The 27,314-nt window shown below is 44.7% G+C and overlaps 1 protein-coding gene across 4 annotated transcripts in view; it reads left to right on the top strand.

Moving 5' to 3' along the window:
* Positions 1–6,323: 6,323 nt before the first annotated feature.
* Positions 6,324–27,314, top strand: part of Psd4 (pleckstrin and Sec7 domain containing 4) — a 42,787-nt gene continuing 21,796 nt past the window's right edge. The window contains exons 1-2 of one of the 4 annotated variants that reach the window (XM_029474668.2): positions 6,324–6,496; positions 7,040–7,244. The gene's annotated coding sequence lies outside the window, so the exon portion shown is untranslated. Of the gene's footprint in view, positions 6,497–7,039; positions 7,245–24,939; positions 25,083–25,196; positions 25,263–27,314 lie in introns of those variants that run through there. The other 3 variants (XM_029474670.2, XM_029474669.2, XM_021156077.3) reach the window with 3 other exon arrangements.

Genomic DNA, 27,314 nt, shown 5'->3' with positions numbered 1-27,314 from the left:
GGGGATACCATCGATTGCCCAGGCTGCCATTGACAGCTGGTTTCCCCTGACTAGACCTGGCTGGGATTTTAATATGGCAGAAGTTAAGGAGCACCTAAAGATCTACCGCCAGTCTTTGTTGGCAGGTCTCAGGGGGGCCACACTATGACCCACCAATTTGACCAAGGTACGTGAGGTTAAGCAGAGACCAGATGAGTAGCCCACAACCTTTCTAGAGAGGTTCATGGAGGCATTCCCCAATATACACCCTATGACCTCCAGCATCGAGGAGCACAAAGCTACTGTGACTATGACTTTTTTAGACCAGGCTAGTAGAGATACCAGGATAAAGCTTTGGAGACTACAGGGACTACAGGATAAGTTACTGAGGGATTTAGTGCAGGTTGCTGAGAAAAATCTATCATAATAGGGAGTAAGAGGAGAAGAATGAGCAGAGAAAGAGAAAGGAAGGTGAAAGGGAGATTAAAAAAACAAAGGTGACAGGAAAGGAATCTTGGCTATAGCAGTCAGGGAAAGCAAAGAAGAGACTCCAACCAAAGAGAGACAGAAAGCCCCTTGAAAAGGACCAGTATGCATATCAAAAGGAAAGGGGCCACTGGGACTGAGAGTGCCCTAACAAATAGAAGGGGCTAAGGGTGGAATCCAAGGCCTTGGGAAAAGCACCCCCAAATGGTGAAGATGTTAACCCTGGGGGAAAACAGCACCTAGGGAAGACTGGGTTCGGACCTCCTCCCCGAACCCAGGGTAACACTGAGAGTGGAGGGGAAATGCACTCAGTTCTTGGTTGACACAGAGACTCAAACTCAGTCCTCCTCTAAGCCGATGGCCCCGTTCTCAAGAAAAAATCTTGAGTCCAAGGAGCCAAAATGTATTCATGGACTGCCCAAAGAACAGTGAACATAGGGATGGGCCAGGTATCCCATTCATTTACAGTCATCCCAGACTGTCCCTACCCTTTGTTGGGGCAAGACTTACTCTCCAAGATGGGGTCCCAATGGGCAGCAACTAACTAGTGCAAAAGGAGAGCCCATGGGTGGAGGAAAGACCTCTCTAATTGATTCCTGCTGGGAGCTGAGGCTACCTGGTTACAGACAGGAACAGTATTCTCATTGAAGGTCAGAGATGAGTGGGTGCTGCCATGGTGGATGGCACAAATTTCATCTGGGTGGAACCTCTACCCCTACCCCTGGCACATAGGTGCAGAAAGCAGAGCCTTGGAACTTGGGGCTGGCAAGAAAAATAACATCTATGTGGATAGCAGGCCACAGCCCACATTTACAGGGCTATATACCGAGAGAGGACTGCTCACACCAGAGGGAAAAGAAAAAACAAGCAGGAAATCGTAGATCTCTTGGATGCCCTGATGAAGCCAGCAACTGTGAGTATATATTATTACCCAGGACATCAGAAATGAAGAGACTCGGTGGCCTGGAGCAATAACCAGGAAGATCAAGTGGCTCAAGAAGTGGCTATGCAGGACCCTATCCCAGTTATGGCCCTGCAAGTGATACCCAGTGGGAAATGGGACTAGACTAAGGGATGGCCTCACTTAAAATATACAAAAGAAAGGACTCAGATTGCTAGCCACCCTACCAACTACAACCTAGAGAAGGAAGGGTGGTAGTGCACACAAGAAGGAAAAACTATACTTCCCAGAAAACAAGCTGAGGACTTACTTGACCAAATGCTCAAATGGACCCATTTAGGGGATAAGAGGCTCATCCAAGCAGTCAAGGGATCTAAGGTTTATTGTAATGGACCTTGTAGAACAGTTAAGGTATGTCAGCAACTAAATGCTTATGCAGCCAAGAGTAAACAGGGCAAGAGACCTAGGGGAGAGCCTGGGGCTTATTGGGAGGTTGATTTTATAGAAGTTAAGTCAGGAAAATATGATGATAAATGCCTTCTAGTGTTTGTGGATACTTTCTCTGGATGGGCTGAGGCTTTCCTCACCAAGCAGGAAACAGCTACTGTGGTAGCCAAGAAAATATTAGAGGAAATTTCCCCAAGGTTCAGAGTGCCCAAGGTAATTGGATTGGACAATGGTCCTGCTTTTGTCTCTAAGGTGTCAGGGATTGACAGAGATAATGGGGACTAATTAGAAGCTCCATTTTGTGTACCATCCCCAGAGATCAAGGCATATAGAGAGAATGAACAGAACCCTAAAAGAGACCTTAAATTGTCCTTGGAGGCTGGCACTGACTGGGTAGTGCTCCTTCCCCTGGCCCTGTTATGAGCCCAAAACACCCCCTACCATTTTAACCTGACCCCTTTTGAGATGTTGTATGGGACTTCCACTTCCTTGACCCTAGCTCTTGACCCACCCCAGAATGACTTTTCAGGCTGACAAGGATCTCATGACTTGATTGCAAGGTTTCCAGATCAGCCACCAGGAATTGTGACCTAAACTTAGTGTACTGTATAATGCAGGTACCCCAGAATTTCCACACGAGTACCAAGTTGGAGACTGGGTATATGTTAAGAGAAATCATGCTGAAAGTTTAGAAGCAAAGTGAAAAGGACCATTCCTGGTGTTGTTGACTACCCCGATCTCCATTGAAGTGGATGGAGTAACTTCCTGGGTTCATGTAACTCATGTCAGACTAGCAGCTGCACCTGGTGCCAACTGGATAGCAGCCAGATACCGGAGCAACCCCCTTCTGCAAGGCCAGAGAAACCACAAGATGGCTATGGTGTATCTTCCAGTGCTGTGCCTCAGAATCTGATACCCTCTTCTGGCATGCGGGCATACATGCAAATAGAGCGCTCATATGTATAAACAAATCTTTTTTAAAAAATGCTCAAAGAATTAAGCATTGCACAACATATTTTCCCCATTCTTTTCATTTCAACAAGTGTACATATTTGTTGATTATGGCTTTTGTGGTTTCAGTACAAGTAGGGCATGTTTTATTAGCCCTGTTGGTGGCTTTGCACTTTAATTGAGATGCTTACTGTCATTACTGATTCATTTGTTATTATTCTGGTTGTCTTATAATCTTTTATATATTTTACTGGTTTGTCCTAAATTTAAATTGTATATATAATGTATGCACCCTGAGACAATACTGTCCCTTTTGTACTTTGTGATTTTTATGCATTCTGCTTCTATATGAGTTAGTAAACTTCATTATAATATGTCACTACTTTAATGAATAAACTTTTTGATAATATAATAGAAACAAGAAAACGTCATAGATTTAACTTTCTAGTGTTATAAGTTATTTTCATATTGTCCCCCTCATTTTGAATAATTTATGTTTGATAATTAATAATCCTAACAAAATTTATATTATACTATTTATTTGTTAAAAGAAATCTAAATGTATAAACTATTTATAATTATAATATAATTTATTTGAATAATTTATTTACTTTTTTCAGACTTTATCTTCTGGCTTCTTATTTAAGAAGATTTAATGGGTACAGAATAACAAGGGGATATCTTATTTTTGTGTATCTGTATGTGTGCATATGTGTCTTTGTGTGTATATACCAGATGTGTACAGGTGTTTAAGGAGGCCAGAGAGGATGTTAGATCCCACAAATCCAGAGTTGCAGTAAGTTGTGAGCCACCAGTCGTTGGTGTTGAAAACCAAGCTGAAGTCACTGAACTATCTCTCCAGCCCCAGACTGTTTTTCAGCACCTTAAAGATGCCATTTCAGCATCTTCCTGTATGATGGCTTCTAATGAGAGCAAGCTCAGTCCTGTATGCAAGCGGTGTTGCTCTTCCCTCTGGATGCTTCCTAGTTTTCTCTGTCTGTGTTAAATGAGCAACTATGAAGTGGCTCCAGTCTATATTCTTCCCAGTCTATAATCCTGTCATAATTTCATAGAAAACCATTCATTATAGCAACAGCACAGCAATATTGCTGAATAGATTCCCTGATCCCCAGTATCTACAACAATGTATGTTCTTGCTTAGGTCTTAAATGTCCCTAATGGTGCATATGCCACAGGCTTGGTTCCCCAGCCTTTACTTTAGTGTCATTGAGAGAAGGTGAACCTTTTAGGGGATGAGACATTAGGAAGAAGGAAGTTAGATCATTGGGACTACGCCTTTGTAGAGGGTGGATATTGCTCCTTCCTGTCTCTCTGCTGTTTTCTGGCCTCCATGCTGTGAACAGCATCCCTAACAGCCATTCCCTATCATAACACAGGACCTTCCCTTCCATGTCACAGGACCAAACATGGCCAAATGACCATGGACAGAAACCTCAGCAACCACGGGTCAAAATCTGTTTGTTTGGGTTTTGTTTTTCCTCCTTATAGGTGGTTTATCTCAGGTACTCTGTCATGGAGTGAAAGATGACTAATGTTGCAGAGTATGTATGTGTTGCAGAGTATGTATGTGTTGCAGATCATATGTTACTCGAACATGAAGTAGTATGTTATAGGAGAGAATCCCAGTGGTAGGATGTATTTGCCTTTGGGCTATTGGAAACCTGGGGCAGGCACAGTTGAGACTGAAGAGCATCATCATGGGAACACATTTACTTGGATTCCATGCAGTGCTTTGCTGAGCAGCTATCTGGCTAGAATCCCATGTTTCTTTGCGTGGTGTCCTTTCCCCTCACTGGTTTTTGATCATATTGATTACAGTTTTGACTTTTACTTCCTTAATCCTTAAATTCAACAACTTCGTTGTCTGTGGTTTTGTTGGCTGTTCTTGACTGTAATCCACATGTTTGTTTCTTTGACTGCTATGTAAGGATCATTGTGAATGACTCACTGATGCTCTGAATTCTATTATTTTCCTCTGTTGGAAGCATATCTTGGTCCTCTAGGTGTGACTACCATGGAATTTCAATGGGAAGCCCCAAGTGGCTTTTACAGGACTGTCTGAACTGTCGGGATTCAAACAAACCATGTTACAAGTGTCATGGTTGTTTTCTTTGCGTTACTTATAGTCCAGTCCTATGTGCATTCAGGAGTCTTGGGAACTTGAAAGGAGTCTGTAGGCACATGCACTCCTCTTAGGGAGCTTCTCCTTCATGAGAATCTTCCACTCTTAGAGAAACGCCCACCAGCAGTAGCACCCTACACACACACTCAGCATGCGTATTTGCCAGATAGGCTGCAGCTTTTGATATGTGTGGTTCCTTCTCCAGTCCCATAGAGGCCACTCTCTGTCGGGCATGTTCATAGAAGATACGCAAAATAGTTCAGAGTCAGTCACAATTTATAACTTAGCATCAACATGTCTCAAAACAGCAAAGCTGTCAGAAGCATGCCTTTAGATCCCAAGCCTCTCTCTCCCTCTCTCTCTCCCTCTCTTTCTCTCCCTCTCTCTCTCTCTCTCTCTCTCCCCCCTCCCTCTTCCTCCCCCCTTCTCCGTGTGTGTGTGTGTGTGTGTGTGTGTGTGTGTGTGTGCGCGCGCGCGCTTGTTTTGTGGTGTCACTTACCCACTTCCTACTTAAAGGTTGTGGAGTAGATGTGTTTACACACATACTTTATAACCTGGAACCCAGCGCTCCACACGTATTAGCTGTGGTTGTTACTTAAAGCGCAATTTGTCAACTGTGTTTCAGACAATTACTTTTTTTCAAACTGTGCGTTTTTTAGGGCAGCTAAAATGTCACTGAATACACAGAAAACACTTCATTCAAAATTCCACTCTGTGGCCGAGCGTAGTGGCGCACACCTTTAATCCCAGCACTCGGGAGGCAGAGGCAGGTGGATTTCTGAGTTCGAGGCCAGCCTGGTCTACAAAGTGAGTTCCAGGACAGCCAGGGCTATACAGAGAAACCCTGTCTCAGAAAAAAGAAAAAGAAAAAAAAAAAAATTCCACTCTGTGTCTTACCTATAGTGACGGGAATACACTCTGGATGGCGCCAGAGAGAGAGGTATTGAAAATACAGAACTTCTTGCAAAAGGTCAGTCTATGTCTAAGATTAAGTTTGAGGAAATGTCTTTGCATTTCAAATCGCAGCTGTGTGCCAGCATGCCCCCAATCATAGCGGGTCAACAGTTGCAAGCAGATGAAGCTCTGAGCTCCAATAATGCATTCTTTACCTGTGTCTACTAAGTGAGTAAGAAATTGGATTGGTGGGGGGTGCTTAATTATTGTTCCATTGCAGGCATGTAGCTTATATGGATCTGGCCACAATTTCCGGTTTACTTGTTTGACAAAATCAACCAAATGTGGCAGAGGAGAACGACTCCGTGCGAGTGTTGTGCCCGGCCCAAGCCCTCCCGCCCAGCCCAGCGCTCTGGTCCGACCAGTCGGACGGCTTCGCTCGATCCTGGCCCGCCCAGGCCGCCGATCGCCGCCCTCCCGGAAACCCGGTTCCGCGCTACGCCTCCCCGCAGTCCTCGCGGCTCCGGCCGGCGCCTGGGCGCGGAGCCAAGGGGGCGCCCGGGCTCCTGGAGCCCGGCGGGAAGTGGAGAGTGACACGTGCGAAAGGCTCCGGCTGCAGGGTCAAGAATTCGATCCGTCGTCCTCCTGATGGTGTCTCTACTGTGTCTGCACAGTGCACCGGTCAAGACCAGCAGGTGAGCACCGGAGGAGAGCCCACTCGGGCCAGAACAAGGGGTCTGAGTTGGGAGAAGCTGTAGGAGGCATGAAAGCTAGCAGGGAGTCCAAGAATAGGGCCGACCTGAAGAGAAGGTTTGGTTGAGACCCACTGATCAATCCTGGTATGGGATCCTCTAGGCACCAAGTCTTCAGAAAAGCAGGAGGCTTTAAAGATGTGAAGGGCTTTGCTTCAACTCTTCCCTATGTTCTCTGGTGCCCGTGGCATGCCCCTCCCTGATGACACATGTTTTCCGGGAGCTTAAGGGCTGCCCCCAGGAAGGCGCTGACATCTTGGAGAACAAGACAACTCTTTCCCACATAGTTGGCACAGGCCCTTCTCCCGAGCTCTTCTTGTTATGTCTGTCCAGAAAACAGCAGACATTCTTGGAAGTTTAACATCCATTCAGCTGATAAGTGACCTTCCTCCCTGGCTCCTTTCGGGACTTAGGATTCAGTCTTATTTGTCCTTTCAGTAGAATGATGATGGAACTGGGGTGTGAATAATGCTGTTTTTTCCCCAGGTTACATGCATCCAACCTGTGTCCATGAGCTGTATGTCTAGGTCGTGAGGCCAGCATCACAGTCAAATATTGGACATCTCCATTCTCACGTGCCTGCAAACCTCATTAGCCCAGCCCCTTCCTCAAGCCCTGAGTTGATTGGATGTAATTAGCATCTAATTAGATGTCTATGGTTCCTCTGCATGAGAAACACCTCAAGGTTAAGGTTAGTGAGCATGAAGTGAACACTGTCTTCCTAGCAGAGCATTTTCTGTTCATGGAGGGTGATGGCTGGGCTATTTTGCTGTTGCCAGGTAACTATGGGGAGGAGCATACCTGGCTATAGTCAGGTAACTGTGGGGGTGGAGTCTAGTCAGAATGTCAGAAGCTTGGGACATTGTATGACTGATAGTCACAGAATTATGGACAGGCACCTGATTCTGGGAACATGGCTGGCTGTCCCGTCCCTTATAGATTTCTCTATTGGGTCACTGGAGCAAGCCCCATTCAACCAAAATAGGCTGCTTATCACAGTTCCACAGACCAGCTAGTCAGGTTCTGTTCAGTCCTGAGAAGAAGTCCAGAGAGAAGCCCAACCTCATGCCCAAGCTTCCATTTCCACTCCCTGTGGAATGAGAGCCCCTCAGCTGTCAGCCCGTTCCCATGAGTCCTTTGGATGACAGCCCTGTTCCCAGCACCTCTCTTCTCTAGTCTGAAACAAAAAAGCTGAGATTGGGTTCTTTATTTTTGTTTAAAATAGATGTTTCCTTTAGAGCATGGCTCCAGAGGCTAAGAAATCCAAGACTGTGTGGCTGTGCCTGACAGGGCCTGCTTAACTGCATCTTAACAGGAGAAGGGCATCACAGAGCTGGACAAGGAAGCTAGTCAGAGTGGCCTTTATAACAGTTATCTTGTGATGTTCATTTATTCATGAAAACGAGAGCCCTTGTGACCCGATCACTACTGAAGGTTCAAAATTATGTCCCAACTCATAAAGGGTAGGGGACATCTTCAGATCATAGTAACTGGTGTTGCAATAAACTTTGATTTCCACACAAAATAAGGGGGTGAAGGAGAGGGTAGGAAGGCATGTGCCACTCTCAGTACAGAGGGGAGTGTCGTCTTGGACTGTGACTACAGGAGGTGGAGATAAAAGACACAGGGCAGCGGGTAACATGATGAAGCATGCTTTTTAGTTATTATTATGAGAATGCTCCCAGGAGGCAGAGGCAAGCCTGAGCTACATGAAGAGACCCTGTCTCTAAGACCTAAAAAGAAGAGAAAAGCCACCAGGGCTTTGATACATTTGCTCATGTTAATTATTTGTTTGTTTGTTTATTGAGACAGGGCCCAAGTGCCCAGGCTAGCTTCAAACTGGCCTTGAACTTCCTGCCTCCACTTTTTTTTTTTTTTCAAGACAGGGTTTCTCTGTATAGCCCTGGCTGTCCTGGAACTCACTTTGTAGACCAGGCTGGCTTCAAACTCAGAAATCTGCCTGCCTCTGTCTCCCGAGTGCTGGGATTAAAGGCGTGTACCACCACGCCCAGCTTCAAAGGTCATTTCTTAAGGACACATTCTATTTGTAAGCAAGCACACACACACACACACACACACACACACACACACACACACACGCACGCACGTACTTACCTCCCCTTTTTCTCTTTTCCTTTAACAGATAGTAAAAATAATGCTCAAACCATGTTCTTTTTTATAAACTTAGCAGGTATTCTAAACAATTAGTCTTCAAGATATATACATGGATTTCACCATTTCTAAACAAAGGCTGAATGTCTTGTTGGATGGGTATACTATGTTTTTATCAAGCCAGTCCCATGGGTTACAGGTTATTTTCCCTTGATTGCCAGAATAGACCATAATGCACTATGTCTCCCTGAACCTCATCTGCCTTTTGAGTCCTATTTCAGCAGTATGAGAAACTTATAAATGTGAATTAAAAGTTACGTGTGTGTTAGACTAGTGATCCTTCCAGTCGCTCTCCAGTGGTACAACACGACTTTTACTCGTGAGAATGATGATTTCCCAGAAAGCTACCCAGGGTAGCTTTATATTTCTATAGCAAAATACCAAGAGATCATCAACTTGTAAAGAGGAAGCATCCTGTGGGCTCACAGTCTTGCACGTTTTCATCTGTGGTAAAAAAAAAAAAAAAAAGTCTGTTGCTTTGGGCCTGTGATGAGATGCAGATAAGAACAGGAATATGTATCGGATGAAGCAGAGAGAGAGAGAGAAGTACTGGGTCTAACTGTTCTGTTTGAGACATCTCCAGTAACCTACAACCTCGCAGTAGCTTTTACCTCTTAAAGGCACTGCTAAGTAGCAAGCATTATGTGCTGAGGACTGGGACTTGACTGTGGGACTTGATTGTGTGACCCTGCCGAGCAGAAACTAATCAGACATTGCTCTTTTGTTTTGGTTTGGTTTTGGTTTTGGTTTTTAAAAAGACAGGGTTTTTCTGTATAGCCCTGACTGTCCTAGAACTCACTCTGGAGACCAGGCTCAAACTCAGAAATCTGCCTGCCTCTGCCTCCCAAGTGCTGGGTTTAAAGGCATGTGCCACCACTGCCTGGCAATATTGCTCTTTTTGTTATTGACTTATAGCCTCACCAACTTCAACCTCCCCAGTTAACCACCCTGATATGTTTAAGATGGGTTTATCCTTGGAGCTGGACATACGTGAGGAAAATACGTGGTGTTGGCTTATGTATGTGTGAACGACACAAATTACACTATTATATTTTTTTCTTTAAAAAATTCTCATTTGAGAGTGTATATACCTGGGATGCCAAAAGTGCTCAGGCTTGGTGGTTGGCATTTTCACCCATTGAGCCATATTGCTGGCTCCATGGTCTTTTTTTCTTACTTGCTAAGACAGTTCTTTCTTTTCTTCTTCTTTTTTTAATTGGATTGCCAGTAGTGAACACTTAGCTTGGTTTTTTGGGGTTTTTTTTTGGGGGGGGGGGTGGAAATTTCAAATTTTCTCTTTATCTCTTCAAATATTACACTTTTAAACAGGGCTATAGGTACATGTCAGTCAAGGGTCTGTAGAGACATAAAACCAAGAAAAGAGAAAGATATAAGCAAAACCTCACATGGTTGTAGAGACTTGGTAATGCCACACTCTTCGAGGTTAGCTGGCAATCTGGAGCTCTGGAAATTTTTGAGTTAAAATCCAAAGTCTACTTGCAGAACTTCTCTTGCTCAGCAGAAATTGGTCTTCATTTTCTCTGTTTTCTTTTCACTATAGGTCAGGACTGAGTGTTTGTTTTGGGTTTTGTTTTGTTTTGTTATCAGGTGGCTTGGATTGGATTAGGTTGTTTGGTTTGTTTGATTTTTGGCTTTGGAGACTTTTTGTTAATTTTTGAGATTATATTTTAATTAAGACATTTCTTCCTTCCTTTTCTTCTTTTCAAATCCTCCCTAGTCTCCTTCATGTTAGCTGTATTATATTTTGGGGTTGTTTGACAGTGAACAAGCTTAGACTGATCTTCCAAAAGGAAGGCCATCTCTTCCACTTTCAACTCCACTCAGTCTCCTGTAGTTCTTTGTGTAGGATTGAAGGATCTTGGGCTTTTTTCCCCAGGCATTTTGGTGTGTTGGTTGATGTCCTTGTTGTTCAGGCCACATTTGAGCGGCCATATTGGTAAGGCATTACAGGTGCAGCATCTAAAGTTACTAAAAGATATAATCTCATAGAAAGTCCCTGATGCTCTGGGTTTTTACAATATTTCTATACACATCATCTATAATATTCCCTGCGTTTTGTAAATGAATCCATTGAAACTGAGCTCTGCCGTTCTGCATATTAATTGGTTATAGTCTTTTTATTTTTTGTAGTTTTCCTTTTTATTAGATATTTTCTCTATTTACAATTCAAATGTTATCCCCTTTCCTGGTTTCCACTCCAAAAACCCCCTATCCACTACCTCCTCCTCCTGCTCACCAACTCACCCTCTCCAGCTTCCTGGCCCTGGCATTCCCCTATACTGAGGCATAGATCCTTCACAGGACCAAGAGCGTTCTCCCATTGATGTCAACTAGGCCATCTTCTGCTACATATAGAGCTAGAGCCTTGAGTCCCACCATGTGTTTTCTTTGGTTGGTGGTTTAGTCCCTGGAAGTTCTGGGGGTACTGGTTAGTTCATATTGTTGTTCTTCCTATGGGGCTGCAAACCCCTTCAGCTCCTTGGGTACTTTCTCTAGGTCCTTCACTGGGGAACCTGTGCTCTGTGTAATGTATGGCTATGAGCATCCACTTCTATATATGTCAGGTACTGGCAGAGCCTCTCAGGAGACAGCCATATCAGGCTCCTGTCAGCAAGTACTTGTTGGCATCCAAAATAGTGTCTGGGTTTGGTAGTTGTATATGGGATGGATCCCCAGGTGGGGCAGTTTCTGAATGGTCACTCCCTCAGTCTCTGCTTCACACTTTGTCTCTGTATCTCCTTCCATGGGTGTTTTGTTTCCCCTTCTAAGAAGGAGTATCCACACTTTGGACTTCCTTCTTCTTGAGTTTCATGTGTTTTGCGAATTATATCTTGAGTATTCTGAGCTTCTGGGCTAATATCCACATATCAGTGAGTACATATCATGTGTGTTCTTTTGTGATTGGGTTACCTCACACAGGATGATATCCTCCAGATCCATCCATTTGCCTAAGAATTTCATAAATTCATTGTTTTTTTTGTTTTGTTTTGTTTTGTTTTTCAAGACAGGATTTCTCTGTATAGCACTGGCTGTCCTGGAACTCACTTAGTAGACCAGGCTGGACTCAAACTCAGAAATCCGCCTGCCTCTGCCTCCCAAGTGCTGGGATTAAAATTCATTGGTTTTAATAGCTGAGTAGTACTCCATTGTGTAAATGTACCACATTTTCTGTATCCATTCCCCTGTTGAGGGACATCTGGGTTCTTCCCAGTGTATGGCTATTATAAATAAGACTGCTATGAACATAGTGGAACATGTGTCCTTATTACATGTTGGAGCATCTTCTGGGTATATGCCCAGAAGTGGTGTTCCTGGATCCTCTTGTAGTACTATGTCCAACTTTCTGAGCAACTGCAAAACTGATTTCCAGAGTGGTTGCACCAGTTTGCAATCCCACCATCAATGAGGAGTGTTCCTCTTTCTCCACATCCTTGCTGTCACCTGAGTTTTTAATCTTAGCCATTCAGACTGGTGTGAGGTGGAATCTCGGGGTTGTTATGATTTGCATTTCCCTGAAGACTAAGGATGTTGAACATTGTTTTAGGTGCTTCTTAGCCATTCGGTATTCCTCAGTTGAGAATTTTTTGTTTAGCTCTTTACCCCATTTTAAATAGAGTTATTTGACTCTCTGGGGTCTAACTTCTTGAGTTCTTTGTATATATTGGATTTTAATCCTCTATTGAATTTAGAATTGGTAAAGATCCTTTCCCAATCTGTTGGTTGCCTTTTTGTCTTATTGACAGTGTCCTTTCTCCTTTGCTGGGCAATTTTATGAGGTCCCATTTGTCAATTCTCCATCTTACTGCACAAGCCATTAGTGTTCTATTCAGGAATTTTCCCCCTGGGCCCATATGTTCAAGTCTCTTCCCCACTTTCTCCTCTATAAGTTTCAGTGTCTCTGGTTTTATGTGGAGGTCCTTGATCCACTTGGACTTGACCTTTATACAAGGAGAAAAGAATGCATCAATTCGCATTCTTCTACATGCTAATAGCCAGTTGAGCCATCAGCAGTTGATGAAAATGCTGTCTTTTTCACTGGATGATTTTAGCTCCTTTGTCAAAGATCATTGACCATAGGAGTGTGGGTTCATTTCTGGGTCTTCAATTCTATTCCATTGATTACCTGTCTGTCACTGTACCAGTACCATGCAGTTGTTATCACAATTGCTCTGTAGTACAGCTTGAGGTCAGGGATGGTGATTCTGCCAGAGGTTTTTTTAATGTTGAGAATAGTTTTTGCTATCCTAGGTTTTTTGTTATTCCAGATGTATTTGCAAATTGCCCTTTCTAACTCTGTGAAGAATTGAGTTGTAATTTTGATGGGGATTGCATTGATTGCTTTCAGCAAGATGGCTATTTATACTATATTAATCCTGCCAATTCATGAGCATGGGAGATAGTTCCATCTTCTGAGATCTTCTTAATATTCTTTCTGCAGAGTCTTGAAGTTCTTACCATACAGATCTTTCACTTACTTAGAGTCACACCAAGGTATTTTATATTATTTGTGACTATTGTGAAGGATGTTGTTTCTCTAATTTCTTTCTCAGCCTGTATACCCTTTGTGTAGAAAAAGGCCACTGATTTGTTTGAGTTAATTTTATATCCAGCTACTTTGCTGAAGTTATTATCAGGTTTAGGCGTTCTCTGGTGGAATTTTAGGGGTCACTTATGTATACTATCATATCGTCTGCAAATAGTGATATTTTGACTTCTTCCTTTCCAATTTGTATCCCTTTGATCTCCTTTTGTTGTCTACTTGCTCTAGCTAGAACTTCAAATACTATATTGAATAGGTAGGGGAAAAGTGGGCAGCCTTCTCTAGTCCCTGATTTTAGTGGGATTGCTTCAAGTTTCTATCCATTTAGTTTGATCTTGGCTACTGGTTTACTATATATTGCTTTTACTATGTTTAGGTATGGGCCTTGAATTCCAAGACTTTTATCATGAAGAGGTGTTTGATTTTGTCAAATGCTTTCTCAGCATTTAATGAGATGATCATGTGTTTTTTTGTCTTTGAGTTTGTTTATATTGTAGATTATGTTGATGGATTTCCGCATGTTGAACCATCCCTGCATTCCTGGGATGAAGCCTAGTTGATCATGATGGCTGATCGTTTTGATGGATTCCGTTTGCGTATTTTTGCATCGATATTCATAAGGGAAATTTCTCTGAAGTTCTCTTTCTTTCTTGGGTCTTTGTGTGGTTTAGGTATCAGAGTAATTGTAGCTTCATAGAACAAATTGGGTAGAGTGCCTTCTGTTTCTATTTTGTGGAAGAGTTTGAAGATTATTGGTATTAGATCTTCTTTGAAGATCTGATAGAACTCTGCACTAAACCCTTCTGGTCCTGAGCTTTTTTTGGTTGGGAGACTATTAATGACTGTTTCTATTTCTTTAGGGGATATGGGACTGTTTAGAATGTTAATCTAATCCTGATTTAACTTTGGTACCTGGTATCTGTCTAGAAAATTGGCCATTTCATCCCAGTTTTCTGGGATGTTGAGTATAGTAGTTCTGTTGAGTATAGGCTTTTGTAGTAGGATCTGATCATTTTTTACATCTCCACAGATTCTGTTGTTATGACTTCCTTTTAATTTCTGATTTTGTTAATTATGATACTGTGCCTATGCCTTCTAGTTAGTCTGGCTAAGGGTTTATCTATTTTGTTGATTTTCTCAAAGAACCAGCTCCTGGCTTGATTGATTCTTTGTATAGTTCTTTCTACTTGGTTGATTTCAACCCTGAGTTTGATTATTTCCTGCTGTCTACTCCTCTTGAGTGAATTTGCTCCTTTCTGTTCTACAGCTTTCATGTGTGCTGTCAAGCTGCTGGTGTATACTGTCCCCAGTTTCTTTTTGGAGGCACTCAGAGCTGTGAGTTTTCCTCTTAGGACTGCTTTTATTGTGTTCCATAGGTTTGGTTATGCTGTGTCTTCATTGTCATTAAACTCTAAAATGTCTTTAATTTCTTCTTTATTTCTTCCTTGACCAAGTCATCATTGAATAGAGTGTTATTCAGCTTCCACGTGTATATGGGATTTCTATTATTTGTGTTGTTATTGAATATCAGCCTTTGTTAGTCCTTGGTAATCTGATAGAATGCATGGGATTATTTCAATATTTTTGTATCTATTGAAGCCTGTTTTGCGACCAATTGTATGGCCAATTTTGGAGAAGGTAACCTAAGGTGCTGAGAAGAAGCACCTTTTTGTTTTGTTTGGGGATAAAATATTCTATAGATATCAGTTAATTCCATTTGTATCATAACTTCTGTTAGTTTCACTGTGTCTCTGTTTAGTTTCTGTTACCATAATCTGTCCATTGATGAGGGTGGGGTGTTGAAGTCTCCCATTATTATTGTGTATAGTATTATGTGTGCTTTGAGCTTTAGTAAAGTTTCTTTTATGAATGTGGATGCCCTAGCATTTAGAGCATAGATGTTCAGAATTGAGAGTTCATCTTAGTAGATTTTACCTTTGATGAGTGTAGTGTCCCTCCTTGTCTTTTTTGATAACTTTAGGTTGAAAGTCGATTTTATTCAATATTAGAATGGCTACTCCAACTTGTTTCTTTGGACCATTTACTTGGAAAATTGTTTTCCAGACTTTTACTCTGAGGTAGTGTCTGTCTTTGTCACTGAGGTGGGTGGGTTTCCTGTATGCAGCAAAATGTTGGGTCCTGTTTATGTAGCCAGTCTGTTACTCTATGTTTTTTTTTTTTTATTTTTAATGGAGAATTGAGTCCATTGATATTAAGAGATAATGATTAAGGAAAAGTAAGTATTGCTTCCTGTTATTTTTGTTAGAGTTGGGATTCTGTGCATGTGGCTATCTTATTTTTGGTTTGTTCAAAGATTACTTTCTTGCTTTTTCTAGGGTATAGTTTCCCTCTGTGTGTTGGAGTTTTCCCTTTATTATCCTTTGAAGGGCTGGATTTGTGGAAAGATATTGTGTAACTTTGGTTTTGTCATGAAATACTTTGTTTTCTCCATCTATGGTAATTGAGAGTTTTGCTGGGTATAGTAGCCTGGGTTGGCATTTGTGTTCTCTTAGGGTCTATATGACTTCTGTCCAGGATCTTCTGGCTTTCATAGTCTCTAGTGAGAAGTCTGATGTAATTCTAATAAGTCTGCCTTTATATGTTACTTGACCTTTTCCCCTTACTGCTTTTATTATGCTATCTTTATTTAGTTCATTTGTTGATCTGATTATTAAGTGTCAGGAGGAATTTCTTTTCTGGTCCAGTCTATTTGGAGTTCTGTAGGCTTCTTGTATGTTCATGGGCATCTCTTTCTTTAGGTTAGGGAAGTTTTCTTCTATAATTTTGTTGAAGATATTTACTGGCCTTTTAAGTTGGAAATCTTCATTCTCATCTATACCTATTTTCCTTAGGTTTGGTCTTCTCATTGTGTCCTGGATTTCCTGGATGTTTTGGGTTAGGATCTTTTTGCATTTTGCATTTTCTTTGATTGTTGTGTCAATATTTTCTATGGAATCTTCTGCACCTGTGACTCTCTCTTCTATCTCTTGTATACTGTTTGTGATGCTTGCATCTATGGCTCCTGATTTCTTTCCTAGGTTTTCTAAATCCAGAGTTGTCTCCCTTTGTGATTTCTTTATTGTTTCTACTTCCATTTTTAGATCCTGGATGGTTTTGTTCAATTCCTTCACCTGTTTAATTGTGGTTTCCTGTAATTCTTTATGTGGATTTTTGTATTTTCTCTTTAAGGGCTTCTACTGGTTTAGCTGTGTTCTCCTGTATTTCTTTAAGGGAGCTATTTATGTCCTTCTTAAAATCCTCTACCAGCATCATGAGATATGATTTTAAATCCGAATCTTGCTTTTCCGGTGTGTTGGGGTTCCAGGACTTGCTGTGGTGGGAGTACTGAGTTCTGATGATGCCAAGTGGTCTTGGTTTCTGTTGGTAAGTTTCTTGTGTTTGCCTTTCGCCATCTGGTAACCTCTGGTGTTGGATGTTCTTGCTGTCTCTGGCTGGAGCTTGTTCCTCCTGTGAGTCTGTAAGTCTCTGTCAGCACTCCTGGGAAACCAGTTCTCTCTCATCAAGACCAGTGCACAGATGGTTGCAGAACAGCCCCACCTCCTGGGTGCAGATGGAGGCAGGTAGGACCCTGTCTCAGCTGCTTTTGTAGCTTCTGCGGCCTGTGCACTCCTTAGCTTGCTTTTACTGATAGCCATGTAGCTGGAGTTTGGGAAATATTCAAGCAGTCAGTTATTATTGGATTAATCTAGAAAGGTGAGTTGGGATATTGTGTTAAAAACTCTGAAGGGAGGAGATGGAAATAGAGCTGTCCAAGAGGATAGTGGAGGACCCATAACATAGGGGTTGGGGGCGTGTTTTAGGTGGAGGGTGTCCAGTCAGTGGAGATTTCCAGGGTAAGATGATGTTATGGTGGTAGAAAATTAGGATGGGCTAAGGACCTGATATATCTGAGAGTTCAGAAGCAGCTGCAGCGTTCAAATCAGATACAAGTGGTCTTAGTAGCACTGAGCCCTCCAGGAATGAGAGGAAAAGGCCCAGAGGCTGTTAGCAAGACTGCTCATAAGAAAAGCACCATCTGTGGGACTGTTTGATTGTAAGGACTTGGGAGGGGCAGGCTCTAAGGCAAGGGTGGGGAAGGCACTGTTAGCACATTAGCAGGCTAAGTCTGAAGTCCTGTGGAGAGTTCACCTCTGGGCTGGAGAGGGCTTGACAAGTCTTTAGTGAGTGGCTGGGAGAGGAACACGTGAGCGTGAGATCACCCAGAGAAGCAGAGTAAAGGTCTAGAGAGGCCTGGCCAGAACGAGAGCCTCATGGCAGCTATATATAGAAGTGGATGGACAGGCTGAACCAGCTGACGAGTTATGGTACAGTTTTAATGGACTCTCTGCCATTCTGGAATTTGAGCATGAGTAGAGAGTGGGGTTATAGACAAGGCCTAAGGAACCATCCCTTCCTGCCTGCCTTGGAGGATGCAGAACATGTTTGGGCAGAAGAGGGCAAACAGTTTACGAAGACCAATGTGGTGGTTCAGCTCCCCCAAGTAGGAGCTAGGATTCCCAAGCACTGTTCCTGCAGGGAGGTGCCAACCCTATGGACAACATGGCTGGAGTAGCTTGGGTCTGTGTTCAGTACTGGTACAGAGAGCTCTAGTACAGGCAATGATAAGCATGTGCTCTCTCAGGGGTCTATGTGATCTTTCTGGTCACCCAGGAAATGCCTCGGGTTTTCTTTCTTCTTCACCCTGTCAAAGTATTCCTGTCCTGTTTTATTTTTATTTTTTTTACATAATACTATGTTTTGCTACTATATATACCTAGCTTTCCAGTCAGTGATTAACGACTGGACAGAAGGAATGGGCACTGTGAAGAAGACATTCTTCAACTCACCAGAAATGCTCAGAGCCTGTAGGAAGTATCTGCTCAGTTGTGTGTCCTTGTCAGGACATTTGGCATGAGAGCTTTTCACCTATGGTATCTTTATGTAATAGTTTTCTTTGAATGTAGGAAGCAGCCATAACCTATTTCAAGCATCTTGAGTGATACCATCTGTGAGACTGCAGGCTTTCTATAGCAATTGTAATTTTCCTAATGCATAGTTACATGCATGCTTAACTAGTAAAAATGCTCAGCTCATATTACATACCCACTTAGACACAGCTTAAATTTATGTATTCACAGAGAGGAAATCTTGAAGCAGAAACTTCCTCCCAACACTGTGCACTAAAGGATAAAACTGTTTCTTCTACCTTCATAGTGACTCAGAGCTGAAAATAAAATAGACAAAATATATAGATTAACAGGAGTAGCTGGAGTTTTGAATGGTTACATTAAAAGTCTATATGCCTAACTTAGAGAAAAAGAGGGGCAGGAAGAGGCTTCGGTAGGAAGAATACATACGTTTCTGTTGGGACGAAAGATAGATGTGAAGAGAAGGAATGAAAGAAAGCTTGTGAGACTGTGGAGGTAAAACGGCCTTGCTGACCCCAGGGCCATAAAACTGTCCCAGGGAAGAGATTGACTGAGGTTTTTCTGTTTTCCCTTCCAGGAGTAGACACTTTCCAAAGAAGGCATTTGAAGTTGCCTTATTTTTCCAATGTCTGTCATGTAAAACAGGTTCTGTCTGAGAAAGCTCAGTTCTTATTTGTTGAATCTTAGAATGTCTTTACCTTCAAGTAATTTATACAGCAACTCTGGGGTTCCAAATGGGACCACAGATGCAGGGTTCCAACACCTGCATCCATTTGCAAGATGGTTACAGGTTAGGGTCAAGAATATAATGGGGCTCAGTTCAGTAGCAGGTACTAGGTTTGATCCTTACCACCAAGTAAAGCAAAGTAAAACAAGATGCCCAAATTCATACAGATTCCCTTCGGAATCCCTCCAACCCCACCATAATTCTCCACCTCTGTCAACCACAGGATAGAGGCCATAAAAGAATCTTGGAATATTTAAAGTGAGTAGAGATATTCTATCAATATTTAATCAAACAAATTTGCTAGTGATAAATGTAAAACATATTTATAAACCAAGCAGTGGTGGCACATGCTTGCAATCCCAGCTCTTGGGAGGCAAAGACAGGTAGACTCAGAGTTTGAGGCCAGCCAGGAGTACACAGAGAAACCCTGTCTTGAAAAACCAAATGTGTGTGTGTGTGTGTGTGTATGTGTGTGTGTGTGTGTACGTGTATGTATTTATGTCTTAAATTGCATGTATTCTAAGCAAACATAAAGGAGTTAACCTTGTACAAATTTCAGTGAGGAGAAAGTCTCAACATTGTGATGTTTACCTAAATAAATAAGGTTTCAGAAAATTGAGGTCATAATGAATATGGAAACAATTTTCTTTCCTACGTGTGTGTGTGTGTGTGTGTGTTGAGGAGTGGGGGTCAGGGGCAGTACATGTTAACCTTAAGTGCTACTCCTCAGGAGCCTTGCACTCTGTTAGGGAGGAATAATTCTCTCACTGGAACCTAAGACTCCCCAATTAGACTAGGATAGCTGCAAGTGAGGCCCCAGGATCCCCTGTGTCTGCCTCCCTGGCACTGGAACCATAGCAGGTGTCATATGGTGCAGCATTTTTATGTGGGTGCTGGGGGTTGAACTCATGTCTTCATACTTATATGGCAAGCAAGCATTTTACCAATTGAGCTAGCTCCCTAGCCCATAAACAGTTTTCCCATTTAATAATAGACTTTGAGCATCTTTCTGCTTAAATGGTTTTTAAAAACAAGATCAGTAATAGTTTCCCAGGTTCCACTAACCAAGGTAGAAGATGTGAGTACTTTCGCTTTTGTAAGTAATGGTGAGCTAGTGTGCTCCAGCAGTTGTTTAGTGGATGCCCTTCAGTGAGGGAGAGTGGATAACTGTGGAGCCCACTCACCGAGCACATGAGAGAGACAGACCCACATGTACCTATAGGAAAAGTACTCATCCTAAAATCTCCTAGCTGTGAGGTGAGGGCAGACAGAGAGGGGAGCTTTGGGGAAAAGAAAGAGTGAACTTTCATGAGGGGCAAAGGAAAGTCTGGGCACCCTGGCTTGGGCACTCTGCCCAAGAGCACCTGTCCACGGATATAAGGGGTCTTTAATTTGACCAGACAGGGACAGGACTGCTTCTCTGGGTCACCTAACCTGGATTGAGCAGCCAAGGCAGAGAGAGATATTTGCACTCACTTTTGGACCTCTTTCAGGGGACTAAACAGCAGGCGAGGTAAGCACTCTGCTGCTGAGACATACCCAGCCTAGCTCATGTTTTTTGAGATAATATTTTACTAAGTTGCTCAGGCTGGCCTTGAACTTGCTTCCGTAGCCTCAGCATATCTTAAACTTTCCATCTTCCTTCTCAGCCTCTTTAGTAGCTGGGATTGTGGGCCTGTGATCCACGCCCACTTTCACAATCACTTCCTGACTTCTTCATGAAGCTGACAGTACACCCATACCAGTGGGTGTGTTGGGAGATTGACAATGACATTATCTATGGATTCTTACCCCAGCCTTTGTCCTGACTCTGAGAGATGCTCTACCCAACCCCAAACCCAATTCTAAGCCACAAGCACCGGAAGGGTAGCGCCTTTGGCCCCTGCTGGGTGTTAGCAACTGAAGACCTGGCCCACCCTCCTCCAGCTCCATGCTCTGATCCTTGGGAGCCCACCTCCTGGCCAGTGTGATATAAACAGCTAACTTGCCAGAAGGAGATCTGGGAAGGCTAGTGTCCTCCTTTCTGCCCTTTCTGAGGAGATGCTTGCAGAGCTCACAATGGTGGTATGGAATGTGCTCTGCCTGCAGATACATGAGGACACAGCTGCCTTACTACAGGCTTCCTCAAAGAAAAGGGCTTTTGGTCACTCTGCATGCTACTTGCCCAGAAGTTTGGTGTTTCAGGTCAGACCGCCCTAGTTTTGAGACGCCCTGATTGGTTACAACACAGGACCCCCACTGGCTTAGAGAGGAGGCCTGTTCTCTACCTCAGTGCTGTGGTGACTGTTTCTTCAGCATATGGATCACAGCAAGGCAGAGGACAGGTACTTGCTGGGCTCTGCAGTGCTATTGACTGTCAGTAACCACTCTGACCCCCCAGTCTCCTCATCTGCCTGGAGCATACTTCATCCATGAGCTCTAGAAGGAAAGGGCTAGTGAATTAGGAAAGCCTGATGAAATTCTGCAACCGTTTGTGCACAGGGGGTCTCAGGAAAGGATGTTGCAATAAGTCGGGGTTTCCTTCTCCTCCCTCTGGGCCTCATGAGGGGCTCCTCTCTTAAGAGATGTCTCGTCTCGCTCCCATGCTCACTGCAACCACCTGTGCTGAAGGACTTCCTTTGTGGACAAACAGGAAGTAGCTCATCTCTCAGCTGCAGGGAAGACTCTGGTCAATGCTGCACACCTTGGGCTGTGTGGACTGTGTGCTGCAGACAATGTGGTCAGGATGCGTTTAGGTTCTTGGACAGGATGGTGGACTGGAGAGAGACTTCATGAGAGGAGGGAGAAGGAGGCTGAGGGTAAAGCTCACCACTTGGACGCTGGAACCAGGGACCATAAAGTCCCTCTAGCTGGAGGCCTTTTCAGCCTCCACCAAGGGATCCTCCACCCAGAGTTTTGCTTCTTATAATATCAAGAAATAAAAGCTATAAGAGATGCATGCAGAATGAGGACTCCAACAGTCAGGGAAGTCCTTCATGACCCACAGCTTGGAAGGTGAGGGAGAGGCAGATTTCCCTTTTGAAGTGAGTAGGAAAGAGATGAGCAATCAGGTCAAATGGAGGAGGGACAACTTAGGTCAAGCACTCTGCTATCAAGTGAATACAACTCATGGTCACAGGGGAGGCTGTTGACCCATAGATGAGCAGAATCTAGCACTGAGGAAGAAGTCAGACTGCCTAGATAGCATGATCAGCTTCAGGGAGCTAAGAGTACTGTGGACCACTGGGGAGGAGGCAGCGTCCCCAATCAACAGGACAACGCTGCTTGCCTCTCTTACATCATGGCCGTCTGCTTCAACCTTCACCCCGGTGCCACCCTTCCATAAACTCTCGGTGGCCATGGTCAGTGAAGGCTCACTCTCTTTTTAATTGCTCCTGACAGTCCAGCAGACTTCAGCATGGCCAACCACTTCCTCCTTCAGAAGCAACCTCCAGTGACAACACTGTCTTCTGTTTCTCTTACCTTTTGATAGCCTACTTTACAGACCACTCTCCTTCCATCCTGGTGAGCCCCACCATGCTATGTTCAGATACCTCTCTGGGGCCACACCAGCCCCTAAACTCCAGGCACGATGTTCAGTTGCCTGCCTGAATTCCACAGATAGCTAAATCCAACTCTTAAAAAGTCAAACTCCTGATTCCCTCCCATAAGCTTCCCTGCCTGGGGCTTTTCCATGTCAGCAAATGTCATTGCTAGCACTTGCCTTCTAGTCTAGAAGCTGCCCTTGACTTCCCTCCCATCTTTATACCTTCCATCTGTACGCAGCCAGGCTTCTCAGTTGTCCCCAATGGCAAACTCTCCCTTCTATGCCATTATTGACATTGCCCAATAGAGCGTCCTCCCTCATCTGGTCCCCTACTCCACCCCAAAGCCACCTAAATGGGGTTTTGCTCTTAGGTAGCCCCTGATGGTAGTAGTAGACAAATGATAGTAAAAATAAATGCATAATCTTTGGCCTTCTACTCCCAACTTAAAATGCACCTTGTGCACTTGTGCACCTTGTCCACTCTGGTGGGCCCTGCCTCTCCTGTCCCTGGACTTCTCCCAGTGCCAGACCCACTGACTGTTTCCTGGACATTAGACATTTCCCATTCCAGATAAGGAATTACACCAGCAGCCTACACTGTTCTTCCCTATTGGTCCCATTCCACTTGGATAGGATCTATCTCTGAGTAGGTTGTGTCCCTGACCTCAGGCAGTAATGAGGTCACCTGGCCCCCTCCCTGGTTCCTCTCCACCCCTTCCTCCCAGCAGTCTAGGCATTTTATGAGCAGATGCTGGCTAACCAGTGCCTGCTTATTTTCTTTCTCTAGATTGGCAACTCTCTGTGAACAGGTAGCATGTTTTATTCCTGGCTGATCAGCAGCTTCTAGTGTAGGGACAGGAACACAGAAGACACCGGCTGGCGTGCTACATACCAGAGGCAAGGCTAGAGGCTGAGAAGAGGTTTGCTTCTATGTGATACATTTCAGTTTCGGGTTTAGCCAGCTGTGTGGAGAGTTGTAAAATCCTGAATACAGGAAATACTGCGGCTTGGAGGACAGAACCAGCCAGGATATGCTGCATTGGAGGTATTTGTGAGAATAAGCTGTGCACACCGCTTGCTAGTCTTACAAGACTCGGTGGTTTGAGCGTGCCAGGGCCAGCAAGGTCTCATGTGATGTATCAAATACTTAAAAGTTACCTGTAGCTGGCTGACGTCATGTTAATTGTGTCTTGTTTCACTTTCATTCCCTAAGTCCTACCTTAGCAGCAGCCAGGTCTGAGGCGGGCTCCTCATCCTCCTCTTATGTGGCTCTTGCAGCAGAGCCCCTGCCTAGCCCCACCTCTCTTTCTCTTCCCCACCCTAACCCTGCTGGTCACATGCTGGAGTGGGGGGAGGGGTGACTTGAGAATGACTCTAAGCCCTACCTTCTACCCCACCCTCTGCTATCAGCATGCTAACCAACCTAAACCTAGTCCTGGGCTGAATTGAGCTGCAATGGGCCTGGGGGCAAAGCAGGCCAGAACAGAGAACCCTTAAGGCTCTCCACACCCAGAGGCATTCATGAGTCCAGGTAAGTGCATCGCTGTGGACTCCTTCCACCTGTGAAAGACCCACAGCTAGAGGAGGCCTGAGCTACAGTTAGGCCCTCTCACTGTAGGCCACACCACACGCAGAAGGCCCATGACAGGGCCTTGACAGCACCACTGTTGTGGGCAGGCCCGGAAACGGGGCTCAGGGAAGGTAGTGAGTGTGTGAGAGCTAGAGCTGAGCTGGGCTGGGGTGGAGTCCTGGGATCCTCAGCAGAAAAAGGGTGGAGTTGCAACTGAAGATATGGATGGTTTACCCTGAGTGTGGCTGTCACTGGCCTCTGTATCTTACTCCTAAGCACTGTAGCCCGTCCCCGGGACTTGTGTCTAGAACTGTTGGCTACAGACATTGATCAGTTCATGTGTTTGGACGGCTTGGCTTGGATCTAGCCTTGCAACTTCCCATGTGTGCAACCTGAAGCAGCAGCTGGATCGTTACAATGACTGAAGCAGTCGCGCTTTATGAGGTCAGACTGAGAACTGACTAAGGAGCTTTTGAGGGGAACCTTTGGTAACTATAAGATAATATGCCAGGTGTCATCATCATAACCATATAAAAATGGAAATGTCCGCCGGGCAGTGGTGGCGCACGCCTTTAATCCCAGCACTTGAGAGGCAGAGGCAGGCAGATTTCTGATTTCGAGGACAGCCAGGGCTACACAGAGAAACCCTGTCTCGAAACAAACAAACAAACAACAAACCCCCCCCCCAAAATTGAAATGTCCTATGTGAAAAAAATGCTTGCGTTGAGGCCCTCTGTCTCCCATTGCTAACCCTAGGGGTGGGGGTGGGGGTGGGGACCACAGAACTAAGCAGAGGCAGAGGCAGAACCTGGGGTAAAACCTCAGGAAGGAAGGAAGGGGGGCCGTTCACAGCCCAGGCCTCCCAGTCTTCCCCTTTCTCTCTGGCCCTGGTGTTGTGGGGAGGCTAATCTGTGGCAGGTTCTTTCTGAGGAGGTGTTCCAGAGCAGTGGCTTTCACGGAGCAGACGCATAGATAGGGTTTGGGGGTCCTGGAAGATGCTGGAGCCGGAAGTGGAGGCCCTTGTCTTTTGGGCAGGAAGTATGAGGTACTGAGCGAGCTACTTACACTGAGGGCTAGGGAGCCCTGGGGAGCGGGAGGGGTATGTGTCATGGTGGTGAGGGGAACGGAAGTCGGAAGCTTTAGTCGCTGCATTTGCAGGCGGGCAAGTACGCAGCAGTAAGTTCCTGGGGAAGGGGGGATCTGATCGGATCCGGAGAGCCGGAAGGTAAGCTAGGTGGGCTTACAGGGCGACGGGGGTGAGGCTGGGGGAATCTGGTTAGGGGACCATAAAATAAAGTTTTCTGTGTGCCCTCATGGCCTGGGCTAAGGACAGGGACACCACATGAAGTGAAGTTTCTGAGCTTGATCGCTGCTTGGGTACCTGACATGATCCTAACTCACTGGTCCCTTGCCATCCCGTGCCTTTCCTCCACACTATCTATCTTTTGTCTAACTCTATCTGGCTCTTCTTTAATGTCTGCTCCCTCCCCCCCCCCGCCCCCCTTTCACCAGGACCTCTAGAAATCTGTGAGGTATAAGGTAAAATGTGAAGGGGCAAGGCAACCTGCCTGAAGGCCTCATGACTGTTGTGGTTGAGGTTTCAGCTTGCCCTGACTGTAGACCCTGAAGACTTGAGTCCCAGGAGGGTGCTGGAGCAGCATTGGGTGTGGCCGCTGCTGAAATGGAGTCAGGGCTTCAGGCCATAAGGTACTCTCTGCTCCACACTGTACTAAGGCCCCATCCAAAAGACTAGAGTTAGAAGCAGGAGACATCCTCCAACTTGTTTAGTCGTTGAGTTAGGTCTGTTTTCCTGATTGTAAGAGGAACCATGTCACTCCCAAAAGTGTCCCTCTAGGAGACACTGTAAGGTCTATTGTCTCTCGGAACTGGTCCTCAGTTCCTGCTTTCATCTTTCAGGGCCTAAAATTCCATAGTTAGAGTCATTCTTCTACTAAAGGGGCTGAGAAAGTTGACCCATCAGGACCAGAACTCTTAGACTTAGCCTATCTTGAAAAAACTGGCTCCAAGTAGGCATGTCCTCCAGTCCTCTAGGACGGTGGAGCCTCATAGCACCCCCTCCAGCTATCGATCTATTGGAACCACTGATCTAGAGATCATTGCTCAGCTGCTGGGGTAAGAGGACCAAGGAAGGAGAGGGGAGGCCTGAGCTTTTAGGGGTCCTCTGCCTTCACAGCTTTGCCACAGCTGTACCTGAGCTTTGATTTAGGTCAGCTCATTCTTCCCATCCCCTGTCACTCTTTGTTCTCGTTTTAAGCCTCAGCTGGTTTCACCATGACCTATGGGGACTCCTTACCCCCTGACATTTGCATGAGGGCTCTCTTGGGAGCAGGAGGTAGGGCCTCCCCTAGTCAGTTCTCACAGTGCTCTGAGCCCAAGTTCAGGTCCTGTCCTTCCATTCCAAGAAACTCCATTTGTTGTGGCTCCTTCCCCTGGGGACACTGTTGCTGCATAGGTTACACAGGGACAAAACAGTTCACCTCCCATGCTCCTGGAAGAGTCAGGGTTCTTAAGGGCTAAAAGGAAGGAAGCAGGCTGCCTTGCTGAATCTGGAAGCTTAAACTGGAGTGTGTGTAGTGTGTGGGATGTTCCAGACAGAGTGCTGAGAGCTGTTTCCTCTAACAGGCCAAGAGCTGACAGACAGTATGTGGATTTGGATAAGCCTGACAAGGAGATAGGTATGTGTGTGTGTGTGTGTGTGTGTGTGTGTGTGTGTGTGTGTGCGTGTGACTGTGTGTGACTGTGTGTGTGTGTGTGTGTGTAAGAGCATGGGTGTATTGTTTATATTTGCTTTTCTGTGTGAATGGCAGAACCACAGAATTAGGCTGAGAAGACATCTTGAGTTAGGATGTGAATATAGTCTGTGAGCCTTTCCATCAGCATTCTTCACTGTCACCCTAATCCAGGCTGTTACCCTTCCTCCCCAAGAATAGCTTGTCTCTATATTCAGTTGCACATTCTTAAGCTAGAATACAAAGCTGGGTCTTTAAGCCAAGAGTAGAAAGCAAACTCAGGTGTCCTCTTCCTCCCTCTTCCCTGCAAGACCAAAAACAGTGCTGGGCTAGGGATGTTGCTCAGTTGGTAGTCTTTGCCTAGCATGCACAAAGCCCTGGGTTTGATCCCCAGCACTATATAAACCAGGCATGTCAGAGCATCTTCTGTAATTCTGGCATTGAGGAGGCAGAGGCATTAGTATCATGTGTGAGTTCAAGACCAGCTGGGATGATACATAAGAAGACCTAGTAGTGAAAAACTAAAA

This window comes from Mus caroli, unplaced genomic scaffold, assembly GCF_978045245.1.
Source record: "Mus caroli unplaced genomic scaffold, Mus_caroli_1 scaffold_2, whole genome shotgun sequence".
Taxonomy (NCBI): Eukaryota; Metazoa; Chordata; class Mammalia; order Rodentia; family Muridae; genus Mus; species Mus caroli.
The sequence above is the reverse complement of the archived record's forward strand: the minus strand, read 5'-3'. Positions and strand labels throughout refer to the sequence as shown.